This window comes from Marmota flaviventris, unplaced genomic scaffold (assembly GCF_047511675.1).
Source record: "Marmota flaviventris isolate mMarFla1 unplaced genomic scaffold, mMarFla1.hap1 Scaffold_325, whole genome shotgun sequence".
NCBI classification, from domain to species: domain Eukaryota; kingdom Metazoa; phylum Chordata; class Mammalia; order Rodentia; family Sciuridae; genus Marmota; species Marmota flaviventris.
In genome coordinates this window covers 62,501-74,634 of record NW_027288191.1, presented here as the reverse complement: position 1 = coordinate 74,634, position 12,134 = coordinate 62,501, and positions in this window count along the sequence as shown.

The window sequence follows — 12,134 nt, the reverse complement described above, 5'->3', positions numbered from 1 at the left end:
TTCATTGCATATAGAGTGACCCATGTTAGCTCGATCTTATCTCTCAGTTGCAAAGAAGGGGGGGGGGCGAAAGGGGGGAGGGGTTGTTGTTGTTGGTGGTGGTGGTGGTGGTGGTGGTGGCAAAAAGCAACCTGGAACCTGCTTTACCTAGGCTACTGGCTTGATAAAGTCTTCCTTACATGGATGTGTTGTAGGGACAAATGAGGCAAGGCACCGACCGAACAGAGCAGGAAAACGGTTTTATTTGGCTGCAGCCAAGTTCAGAGGACACGGCTGGCTTTTGCTGTAATGAATTAATCCCCTGAGTTCAGGTAGTTTCAGAGTTTTCTACCGAGCATGTAAGGGGAGGGGCTCAGAAACTCATGGTCAGCAGAAGTTCACATAAAAGCAGCTTTTTCTCTCACTGTTCTGGGCATGTTAACCCCTCGAGGACAACACCTGAGAAGGGGAGAGCTTCTTCTCCCCTGTCTAGTCTCCCCCTGCCAGCTGTTACCATGGAGTCCAGTTGGTAACTTCTTCTCGTATCTTAAACCTGTAGACATCTCTGTGAAGTCCAGCTCAAGGCCAGAGGCCTTGTTTGCACATTTCTTCAAAGTACTATTCTGGATATGTTTGTGAAAAACTAGTAAGGGGGAGTGCTGGTATCTTCTCGGCCAGTGGCCAAGTAAACAGGGTGACACGAAAATAGGAAGTTTATCCACCTTGAATTCTTTGGCAGAGACTCTTCGGGCTGACAGACCTAAAACCAGTCTGGGTGAAGATTTCTGAAGAGGCCCAGTTAAGACTTTTCAGTGGAGAAAGGGGGTGCCACTTCAGATGATGAATCATCGCAAAGACACATTGGACTGACCCAAACATATCACATATTTTAAGATTCTTCTCATTCACGGCAAAGAGTAAGCAGTTTTAGCTAACAATAGTTTGGTTTCAAAAGGCTTTTTTTTTTTTTTTTTTTTTTTTTTAAATCTAATCCCCCTGCTTTTCCCTTAGAGCTCTTCTCTTTTCTCTAGGAAAACTCTACTCTTAGTCAGAGGTCCAAATCTCCGTTCAAATGACACAGGAAAAAAAAAAAAGAAAATTCTCTCAAGCACCTGGCCCCCTCCTGCCCCAAACAAAAAAGTTCTGGGTGATCAATGAATTTAAGAGGCAGGAAGAATGGATCATTAACAGAAATGAACATAACCACAGTTACTACTTTCTAAGAATTGGAAAGAATTACCCAGGGCAGAGCTTCCAATTGAAACACTGTAATTATTAGAGAACAAACAAACAAAGAAACAAACAGACAGACAGACAAACAAAAACCCTGAAGTACAAGAGACTCTCCCCTTCTCTCTCTATAACTTACACACACTCTCTCTCTCTCTCTCTCTCTCTCTCTCTCTCTCTCTCTCTCTCTCGCTTGATTTTCAGTTTCTCACTTAGTGGAGCACCCCTTTTCTTTAGGATCAATCTCCTCCTAGGTTTCTTTTTATACCAAAGGGGGGCAAGTTACACATGATCCAGGAGAAGGAGGCCAAAGCAATCAGATTACTAAGGAACATCAGGAGAGAGAAATTAAATGCTGGTGGACACATTGAACCAATGCTGTGAAACAAATGATATTCAAATTACCCTCTTAGTTTAGTTTTAAACCAATCGGTCAGCATAAATGCAGAGTTAGAGAGACAAACTGACCCTTAAAACAGATACGCGAAACCATACTGGAATTTGAAACAGGTTGGGAATTGTGAACAGCCTGGAGAGGCCACATTTTTCTTCCTTCAGGGGCAGTGGGAGAGACTTTGCACTGCCTTTTGTTATGTAAATTAGAACTGAGACCTGCCCCCAAGCAAGCCCGGTTTAGTGTAAGAATCTTACTTCCCCGCCCGTCCTGATAACTGGCACCCCATCCTGACAGAAAACAAATTTTCCCTTGCAGACAAAGTGGTAGGAACCCAAAGAGGCTGGAACCACCCCTCCCCCTCCCCCCCCCCCCAAAGAAAAACCACAATGGCACCGAGAAGGAATAGTACAAGTACCTGCTCTCTCTAGGCTACTGATTTGATAAAGTTGACACTTTGTTGGGGGTATTTCAATCTCACCTTGACCCCTGACCTGCCCCTCTCAAGAGTTTGTGAAAGATGGATGCTGCTATTTCTCCCTGAGATTTGTGAATCTACAGGTTTATACTTTCTTTGGGTTTAATCCGGTTCTTGAAATGACTCCTGGCAGTGGCCAACATGCCCGACCTCCAGCTTACTTTTGTGTTGTTCAGAGAAGAGTTGTGGTGTGATTTCATCTTTTAGACTTTGTGGAGATTTGGTTTATGTTCCATTCTACGGTCAACTTTGGTAAACATTCCGTATTCGCTTTAAAAGAATGTCTGCTGTGTGGTGGTGGCCTTGCAGTGTTCTGAACATGCCCATTAGGTGTGGGTTGTTCGCGATGTAGTTCTGCTGTCCTTTGTTACTGATTATTTATTTATGGCCTAAGTCGTCAGCTGCTAAGGGATGAGTGTTCTCGCCTCTTTGCCATAATAGATTTATCCATCGTTTCTTTTAATTCTCTCTGGTTTTCATGTAGGTATTTATTTATTCATTCATCCATTTATTTATGTATTTATTTATTTTTCAGCTGTAGATGGACACAATATCTTTATTTTTATTTATTTATTTTTATGTGGTGCTGAGGATGGAACCCAGGGCCTCACGAATGCAAGGCAAGCACTCTACCACTGAGCTACAATCCCAACCCTCATGTAGGTATTTTGAGGTTATTGAAAGACTTGCACACTACCTTAAGATTGTTGAATGCTTCCTCAAACATCTGACTGTTTATCAATGTGCTATGTTCCTCCTACGCCTGGCAGTGATTGTCTTGTGTGTACCTTGAAGTCATACTGAAAATAAAATAAATAAGTGACTGGGTACAGTGGCCTATGCCTGTCATCCCGGACACGCTTCTCTCTCTCTCTCTCTCTCTCTCTCTCTCTCTCTCTCTCTCACACACACACACACACACACACACACACACACACACACACAGCCGAGGCAGGAGGATCGAGAGTTTAAAGCCACCCTCAGCAAAAGTGAGACACTAAGCAACTCAGTGAGACCCTGTCTCTAAGTAACATACTAGATAGGTAGGGCTAGGGGATGTGGCTCCGCAGTCAGTGAGTGCCACTGAGTTCAATCCCTGGTTACAGGCCTCCTCCAATAAATAAACAGATAAATATATACATATGTTTATTTTGTTTATTTAGGTGATGATGATGATTTTAATGTGGTGCTGGGATTGAACCCTGTGCCTCATACGTACTTGGTAAGTGCTGTACCATTGAGCCACAACACCAGACTGACAACACCATGAAGTGCTCTTGCTCAGACTGTGGTCTCTCCTGTGTGGCTGGGGAGGGCAGGGGTTGGGTCCATTTAGGGCTGATAGATATTGGTTGCACTGCTACTTCTTAGATGAAACAGTGCGTAATATGTGCACACAGATAAAAATGAAGGTAGAGATGGCAAGCTTTCTCCAGCTTGATTTATCCCAGAGCATGTGGTGTTTCAGTCTAGGGCAACAGACCATGCTTTTTAGCCAAGGCAGCCTCACTTAGAGCCCTGTTACAGCTTCTTATTACCAAGTGCCTAAATGTAAAATTTGGCTCCGTGATATTGATAGATCAATAAAAATAAAAATACAACAACAAAAAAAAAAAAAAAAAGAAAGAAATAAAAAGATAAAATGGCCAAACAGACAAAATAGAACTCCACAAGGAAGAATCCTTTTTCCTATTATGATTAGTATTCTTTTTTTTTTTTTTTTTTTTCTGTTTCGTAGTACGTTGTCGGTGGACAGCACACCTTCTTTCGATTTGTTCCTTTTTGTATGGCGTGCTAAGTCTCAAACTCTGTGCTAGGCCGGTCCTCTGCCACTGACCCAAAGACACAGACAGCCCCTAGACAAGAAAGGATTCTCAGAGGCTGGTCATCTTCCAATTTTTTTTTTGTACTGAAAAAGCAGGAAACACAAAGCCCAAAGACAAGCAGATCAAATTCCCAAGCAACCGATTTCAAACTGATTTTTACATGTTTCCGTCAATTCCTACATAGTCTGGATGGATCCAACCGTGGCCTATCAGTCAGTCGGCCTGACTAATTGTGGCTTCACCGTGGTGGTTTCGGTTTTGAAGTCCCACACCGCCGGATTCTCTAGGGGTGCTGGGCAGACTGCCGGCGCCTCCTGCTGCTGCGGGGGACCCTGGCGCGGGGTGGGGGGGGGGTGGGGGTGGGGGTGGGGTGGGCAGCTGGCGGGACGTGTCCAGGTGACTTTCTACGACCCCTGCTAAGCGGATCTCGCTGACACCGACCGAGGTTCCGCGTCCCTTCCGCCTGATTTTGTTGACGGTTTTCGAGCTCCCCCTGGTGGCCGCTTTTATAGGAGCGTCTTAATCCACTTCTGAGAAGTATCTGTTCAGGTCCTTGGCCCATGGATTGATTGGATTATTTGTTTGATTCTTTTTTTTTTTTTTTTTTTTTTGGCTTTTTGTCCCCCCCCCCCCCCCCCCCCGTTGTTGTTGTTGTTTCGCTCTGGGACAAGGGCCCACGCTTTTTAGCCAAGGCAACCGCTCTTAGAGCCCTGTTATAGCTTCTTATTACCAAGTGCCTAAACGTAAAATTTGGCTCTGTGACCCAATGGAAAATGACTTGCGGTTTAAGAAAATGCTCAAAAAACAACAAAAAACTCAGGTAAACAGATAGGTAAATAGACGGCCATTTGTAGCGGCGGTGGAGGCTGCGTTCCGCAGGCGCTGCGGAGAAGCTCAGAGGAGCCAGTCCCCGGCCGCTACAGCCCCTGACCCCTGCGCTCAGTCGGCTTCTCTGCGCCTCGGGCGGCACCAAGTCAGCCCCGGGGCTTGCTGCCGCGCCCAGAGTCCTTCCTGGCAGCTCCCGGCGCTCGGGACCCCCGCCCGTCCGCACACGTCCCCGAAGCCGGGCCTAGGGCGGGCGGCGGAGGCTCGGCGCGGCTCGGCGCGGCACGGCCCGGCTGGGCTCCGCAGTTTTGAAGAAATCTATACGTTTCAGAGACAGATTCTCAGAGTAAAGGATCGTGATGAGTTTCCAATGATTTTAATTGGTAATAAAGCAGACCTGGATCATGAAAGACAGGTTACACAGGAGGAAGGACAGCAGTTAGCATGGCAACTTAAAGTAACATACATGGAGGCATCAGCAAAGATGAGGATGAATGTAGATCAAGCCTTTCATGAACTTGTCCGGGTTATAAGGAAATTTCAAGAGCAAGAATGTCCTCCTTCACCGGAACCAACTCGGAAAGAAAAAGACAAGAAAGGCTGCCATTGTGTCATTTTCTAAGAATCCCTTGAATTTTAGCTACCAACTCCCAGGAAAAGCCCTCATCTCCTCCTCCTCTCCTGATGGTTTACCTCATGTTGGTACCTTTCTAGCCTTAGACAAATGATCACCGTGTTAGCCTTAGACCAAGAAGCCGGCTAATCCTTTCCAGACCAATTTAAAGGAAACACTAAGGCTGCTTCAAAGATGATCTGATTCTTTCTAAATACATGTCTACATATACAGACATATTCTTCTTTTAAGGGCTTACATCTTAATAGGGATGAATCAGTTGTGCAACCTAAGCTGTTTGCTAAGCTGAAGTTTTAGGTTGTGAAATAATTTTTAACTTCTGGAATCATATTACCTACTGTTATTCTAACATCCACAGGAGGGTTTTTTTTTTAATATGAATTTTTTGCCTATCTTTAAAGATTTTGATGTCAACCTTACATAACCTTAAATACACTGAACGGAGTTTACAAAATTGAGACATATCAGACCTTTCTTGATACTACAGCTTTTCTTTCCCAGTGGCCAAAATACCAAAATACCTATTGTATTTATGGATTAAAACCTGCTTCTCGGGGCTGGGGATGTGGCTCAAGTGGTAGCGCGCTCGCCTGGCATGCGTGCGGCCCGGGTTCCATCCTCAGCACCACATACAAAGATGTTGTGTCCGCCGAAAGCTAAAACATAAATATTAAAAAATTCTCTGTTTAAAAAAAAAAAAAAAAAAACTGCTTATCAAGCCTGTGATGACTCCTCCTCTTGAAGATGATAGTGTTCTATGTGGCCAAATATTTGGACTCATTCTGGACTTGGGCATCTCAATGTGTACTTGGTTTCTTAATTTAACTCTTTCACAGCCATGCTAAGGATAAGAATGAATGATTTCTGTCTGTCTTCCTTTTCAAGTATTTCAGGTTTAAGGCATTCCAAAAAAACTAAAGTTGTTTTTGTTTGCTGTCATATAAAACACGGAATTGAGCTTTCCAGAGTCACAGATGGTTAATGTTTTTGCTATGTACTTTTGTGCATTATTTTCTTATTGAACTATTTAACAAGTATTTTTATATGTTTGTAAGCAAGTATGCTTCACAGCATACCTTGTGTATATGTAAAGATAAGTATTTAATTCTCACTGTTCACTTTTAACTGACAAAGAAAAAAAAAGTGGAAACCACAGAAACTGTGGTAGGACTTTTACTTGCTGGTCTGATCCTGGTTGTATCTATCTTTGGCCAGTTTTATCCCCATTCAAGAAACCTTCCCAATCGAATACAACTGGATGAGACTCTGAAATCATTTCAATATCCCCTGCTATATATTGACTGTTATATCAAGTATTAATTGTAAAACTTGTAATTGACAATTAGTATAACTGTGGATGGCTTCTGATTTTGTTTTAATTCTGTGGATTCTGTTTAAGCAATTCAAAAGTATGTTCCTGATTGTGAGATACTAAGTGGTATGGCAGAGTTGTCACTTTATTGAATGTGTACAACAGTCCCATGACCTTTATAGAGCATACCCTTGGATAGCTTCAGGTGCTGAAATTAAAGTTGATCTGTTTTCACAAGATGAAAAAAAAAAAATTGGTAAATAAAAACACAAATACAGATAAGAATTAATGGGCTGGGGATGAGGCTCAAGTGGTAACGCGCTCCCCTGGCATGCGCGGGGCGCTGGGTTCGATACTCAGCACCACATAAAATAAAATAAAGATGTTGTGCCCACTGAATACTGAAAAACAAACATTAAAAAATTCTCTCTCTCTCTCTCTCTCTCTCTCTCTCTCTCTCTCTCTCTCCCTCCCTCCCTCTCCTTCTTTTGTCTTTAAAAAAGAAAAATAAGTAAAAGTTAAAAAAGGGGCTGGGGATGTGGCTCAAGTGGCAGCGCACTCGCCTGGTTGCGTGCGGCCCGGGTTCGGTCCTCAGCGCCCCATACAAACGAAGATGTTGTGTCCACCGAAAACTAAAAAGTAAATATTAAAATTCTCTCTCACTCTCTCTTAAAAAAATAAAAAAAAAAAAAATGTTTATATATGTATATAAAATGTGGCCAGACAAAATAGAACTCCACAAGGAAGAATCCTTTTTCCTGTTATGGTCAGTATTCTTTCTTTTTCTTTTTTCTTTTTTAGAGTAGTTGTAGGTGGACAGCACGCCTTCTCTTGACTGTGTTCCTTTTTGTATGCCGCGCTAAGGCTCAAACCCAGTGCCTCCTATGTGCTAGGCCGGCCCTCTGGCACTGAACCACAGACACAGACAGAGGAGGGAGGATTCTCAGAGGCTGTTCATCTTCCGGTTTTTTTTTTTTTTTTGGGTACAGAAACAGGCGGAAACACCAAGCCCAAAGACCAGCAGATCAAATTCCCAAGCAACCGATTTCAACGGGTTTTTACACGTTTCTGTCAATTCCTCCATTCTGTGGATGGATCCGACCGTGGCCTAGCAATCTGCCCGTCTGATAGTGGCTTCACCGTGGTGGTTTCGGTTTTGAAGTCCCACACCGCCCGTGTCCCCGGCCGGATTCTCTAGGGGTGCTGGGCCGATCTGCCTGCGTCTCGCGCCCGCCGCTGTGGGGGGCCCTGGCGGGGCGCCCCGGCTGGTGGGATGTGTCCGGGTGACTCTCTACGACCCCTGCGGAGCGGATCCCGCTGACGCCGCCCGAGGTTCCGCGTCCCTTCCGCCTGATTTGGTTGACGGTTGTCGAGCTCCACCTGGTGGCCGCTTTTATGGGAGCGTCTGATCCTCGGAAGTCGCCAAGGCGTGATATTCGGTGGCGGTGGCCGAGACAGAGATCCAGGAGTTGGGCGGCGCCAGCGGAACTGTCTCGGTCGCGCTGGGCTGGGCCGTTGTGGCCCGTTGGCGGTATACTGGACCGGCAGGCTTTGTGTGTGTGTCGGTTGTCTTCTCTCCCTGCTCGGTCCGGGCCGCGGGCGCCTCGGGTGGCAGTCTGAGCGGTTCCTTCGCCGCCACGGGCTTCGCTTGGCCCCGTCTGGGTCGGTCGCCGGGACTCCTGTGTTATTTTTCTCCCGCTGCCTCTCCCTCTCCCTCTCTCTCTCACGGGTTTTGGCCGCGGGGCCGCGGGGCTGCGCCGGGCGGGCCAGAGGGGTGTGCTTGGCCGGCCTTGCCGCATTCCCTCTTTGGGGGCCCGCTGCCCGGGGCTTGTCCTGATGGCTATGCCCGGCGTCCTTCGGTGGTGGGTCGCCTTAGCGTGTTCCCCGGCCGCCCCCCGGTCCTGCTCGTTGGAGATGGTGGTCCCCGTCTCTTGTTTTCGCCTTCGTCCACGAGGGTCGACCAGTTGTCCCTAGGGGCTCTGGAGCTCGGTGATGGGCTCGATCTCGCGGTGTGCTGACCGCGACTCTCTTCAGGGAAGGCGGCAGTGCTGAGTGAACTGTTCCCCGTTGCCCCGGTCGCGATTGTTTTGGCCCGAGTTGGCCGTTTTCTGCCATCGGGTAGGTGCTGACACGTTGTCCTCTGGCGCGTGCCGCCAGAGGGAGGGAGCTTGGGCCTCCGGGTGCGTGCCGGGCTCTGGGCTGATGGGGTGGCCCGGACCCGTTCCCTCTGGAGCTGCTTGCCTGGGCCTGCGTGCGACGGCTCTTTGGCGCACCTGGAGTGCCCTCGCGGTGGTGGTGCCACCTCCGGCCGGCCGGTCTTCTGGCGCCGGGGGGCGGCGGGGGAGGTGGCGGGTGGTCCTTTACCGCCCGTGCGCTCCTCGCTGCGGGCACCGGGGGCGGTGTGACGACGCTCGTTTCCATGGCTCTGAGTCGCGCGTGTCAGGCGTTCCCTGTTCCGTGTCGTCGGCCGCTCTCCCTGGGGTGTGGGGCCGGTGAGGCCGTAGCAGGCTCCTCTTAGAAGCGGTCCTCGCCGGGTCTCCCCCTGCTCCCTGGGTCTCTCCCGCCCACTCTGCTGATCGATGTGGTGACTCTGCGCTCTCCTGGGCTGGACCAAAGCCGCGCCAGGCGAGGGACGGACATTCATGGTGAATGGGCCAGCTCTTCTCGTCCTGCCTGCGGGTCCCTCGCCTTGCCTCCCCGCCCGTTCGCGGTGCGGGGAAGGGCGGGGGTGCGGAATCCGGCCTCGACCTCGCTCCCGGGGTCCTTTGACGTAGCGGGTGCTTCTCGCTCGCCGCCCGCTCTGGGCGGCCAAGGGCCGTGTGTGGCCCTCCCCGCGCCGGGGAGGGCTGCCGCCGTGCTGCTTTGGCGCGACGGTGCGCCTCTGCTTCGGTGCTCCTGGGGCGCTCCGGGTCGTTTCCTGAGGTGCCTGAGGCTGAGCCGGTGTGTGCTGTTCCCGATCCCGGTGCCGCTGCCGCGGCCGGCCGCCGCCTCGCTGTCGGTCTCGCCCCGTCTGCGGGGGCTTCTGAGGCGAGTGCCCGAAAGGAAGAGCGTTGTTGCTTCGCTCGGGGGATCGAGGCGGTAAGCTCGGCAGCGTTGCGCGTTCCCTCTCCGGGGGGGAGCGGGTTGCGTTGTCGTCCCCAGTGCCGAGTGGCGTGGGGAGTGTTAGGCGAGCGGGCGCCCGGGCGCTCTTCCCCACCTCCGGTGGGGAAAGGAGACGTTGCCCGGGCGTTCGAGCGATTGTGGCGGGACGCCGAGCTGGGGCCGGTCCGGTCCCCGAGGCGATGGGGCTTTGGGTGTCCCCGGCCGCGAACGCTCAAGAAGCCTTGTGCTTGCCCATACCGCAGATCCCCCTCGTTGTCTCGGCGGCCGGTTGGGAGAGGGGCTGGGTCGGGTGCCGCCCACCCTCAGTGAGGAACGTTTCTCTAGCGATCCGTGAAGGGCGTGCCTCGTGTGGGGTACCGGATTCCCCCATTGGCCGCCCCCTGCCTTGTGCGCTACGCTACCGTCGGTGGTGTGTGTAGGCGAGAGTCCCCCCCTTCCCGCCGTCTGGGAGGGCGGGGGTCCGCCGGCCCCCCGCGGGTGGGGGCCGAGCGCCTGCTCTTGGTGCCTACCGCGGCCCACGCCTCCCCCCCTTCGAGTCGGGGGAGGGTTCCCGCTGGGCCTGGCCGGGCCCTCTGGCGCACGTGGGGCCACCGTGTGGGCCGCTGGTGCCTGCCGCGTGTGTGCGCGCGGTGGCGGTGGGGCTCTGTTCGCGCAGCCGGGGGTTGAGGGGCCCCGTCCCCCCTTCCCCCTCGCCCGCTGCGAGTGGCCCTCTGCCCGCTCCCGGTCCCGAGCCGGCGGGCGGCCTGCGTGCGTGTGCGCTGGCCTGGGGCGCGGCCGCCGCGGCCCCCCCTGGGAGCGTTCCGCGGGCGGCGTGGTGAGCGAGCGGACCCTGGGGCCGTAGAGGCCCAGGTCGTGGGACTCGACCGGCACGAGGTGTGGCGTTGCATGCTGGCGTTTGGAGTCCAGGCGCGTCTCGTCGCGTGGAGGGCCACCCTGTGGTGGCGGGGCGGCGGGTCTCGTTGGGAGGCTCTGGGGCTGGGACCGGAGGCCGGGTTGGCGTCGCAGGCGGTGCGGGACCGCCCTCGCGTGTGGCGGTGGGACCCCGCTTGTTTTCCTGGCGGCCCGACTCTGTGCCCGAGGTCTTCTCCCCGGTTTCCTCTCCGCGTTTCTTTGCCCCTCGCTGCCTCCGGCGCGCCCTCCATCCCGGCGGGGTTGTGCCCCCCTCCTCGCCTCCGCCGAGCCTCCCCCCTGGCTGACTGGTCGCGGCCGCGCTGCCGCCCCCTCCCGGGCGTGTACCGGGTGTGGCGGTGGGCACGCTGGACGGGCGGTTGTCGCTGGGGATGCTCGTCACGGTGTGCGGGTTGAGGGTTCGGGGGCTCCCCGCCTCTTGCGGCGGCGGTGGGGCGGTGGGGCCCTGTCCCCCGCGAGGGCCCTCCCGGGAGGTTGGCTGATGCAGGGAACCCGGCCGGCGGCTCGTCCGGGGCCACGCGGGACCGCCCGTGCGCCTAGTGCGTGCGCTGGCGGTGATACACCGTGTGCCGCCCTGGGTTTGTCCGGCCGGTGCGGCCCGCGCGCCTCGGCCAGCTCTCTCCGGGCGGGGCTCCTCCGCGGGTGGGCAGGTGCCCGCTCCCGTTTCCTGCCGCCCTTCTGGCGCGCCGCTCCCCACGCTGGCTGCAGCCGCCGCCTCCTCGTGCTGCCGGGCCCGTCCCCGTCTGGTCTCTTCTGACCCTGGCCCGCCCGCTCTCTCGACCCTTCGCGAGTTCGCTCCCACGGGGGGGCCCGCCGCGGCCCCCGCCTCCTGGCCGCCACCGCCGCTTGTCCGCTGGCGACGGCGTCGTTGTGTGCCGGTACTTGGGGGGGGACGACGGGTCCGCCACCCCCGCCCCCGCGGGGCGCCGGGCACCCGCTCGGTGCCGCGTGAGGGTTGTGCCGCTCGGGTGCGTGTGTCCGGCCACGACCCGGTCCGGTCGCGAGGAGTCGCTCCCCGCTCGTGCCGCCGCGCCGTTCCCCGGGCGGGGCAGGGGAGGTGGGGAAGGGCATGGCCCCGAACCACTCGCGTCCCTGTCCCCGTCCGCGCGAGCGCGGCGGCCTGGGCCGCGGGGCGGCTCCGTGCCACCGTTGGGTTTGTGGGGAGCCGTGCGTCTCTGACGCTCCCTCCCCTCGTTCTCGCGCGCGCGTGATGTCGTGTGCGGGTCGGGTCGGGCGGTACCGTCCGGGGCGGGTCGCGGCCCGCCTCGGGCGCGCCCCCGTCTCGTCCCCGTGCACGCCGCGCCGCGTGGGTTTCCCGCGGTGGCCGCCGCGGCCGTGGCCGTCGTGGTTCTCCCTCGGTCCCGCGCCCGGGCCGGCGGCCCTCGTGCGCCCGACTGCCGGGTGTCTGCTCCGCCTCCGTGGGGGGCGAGGCTGTTCGGTCCGCG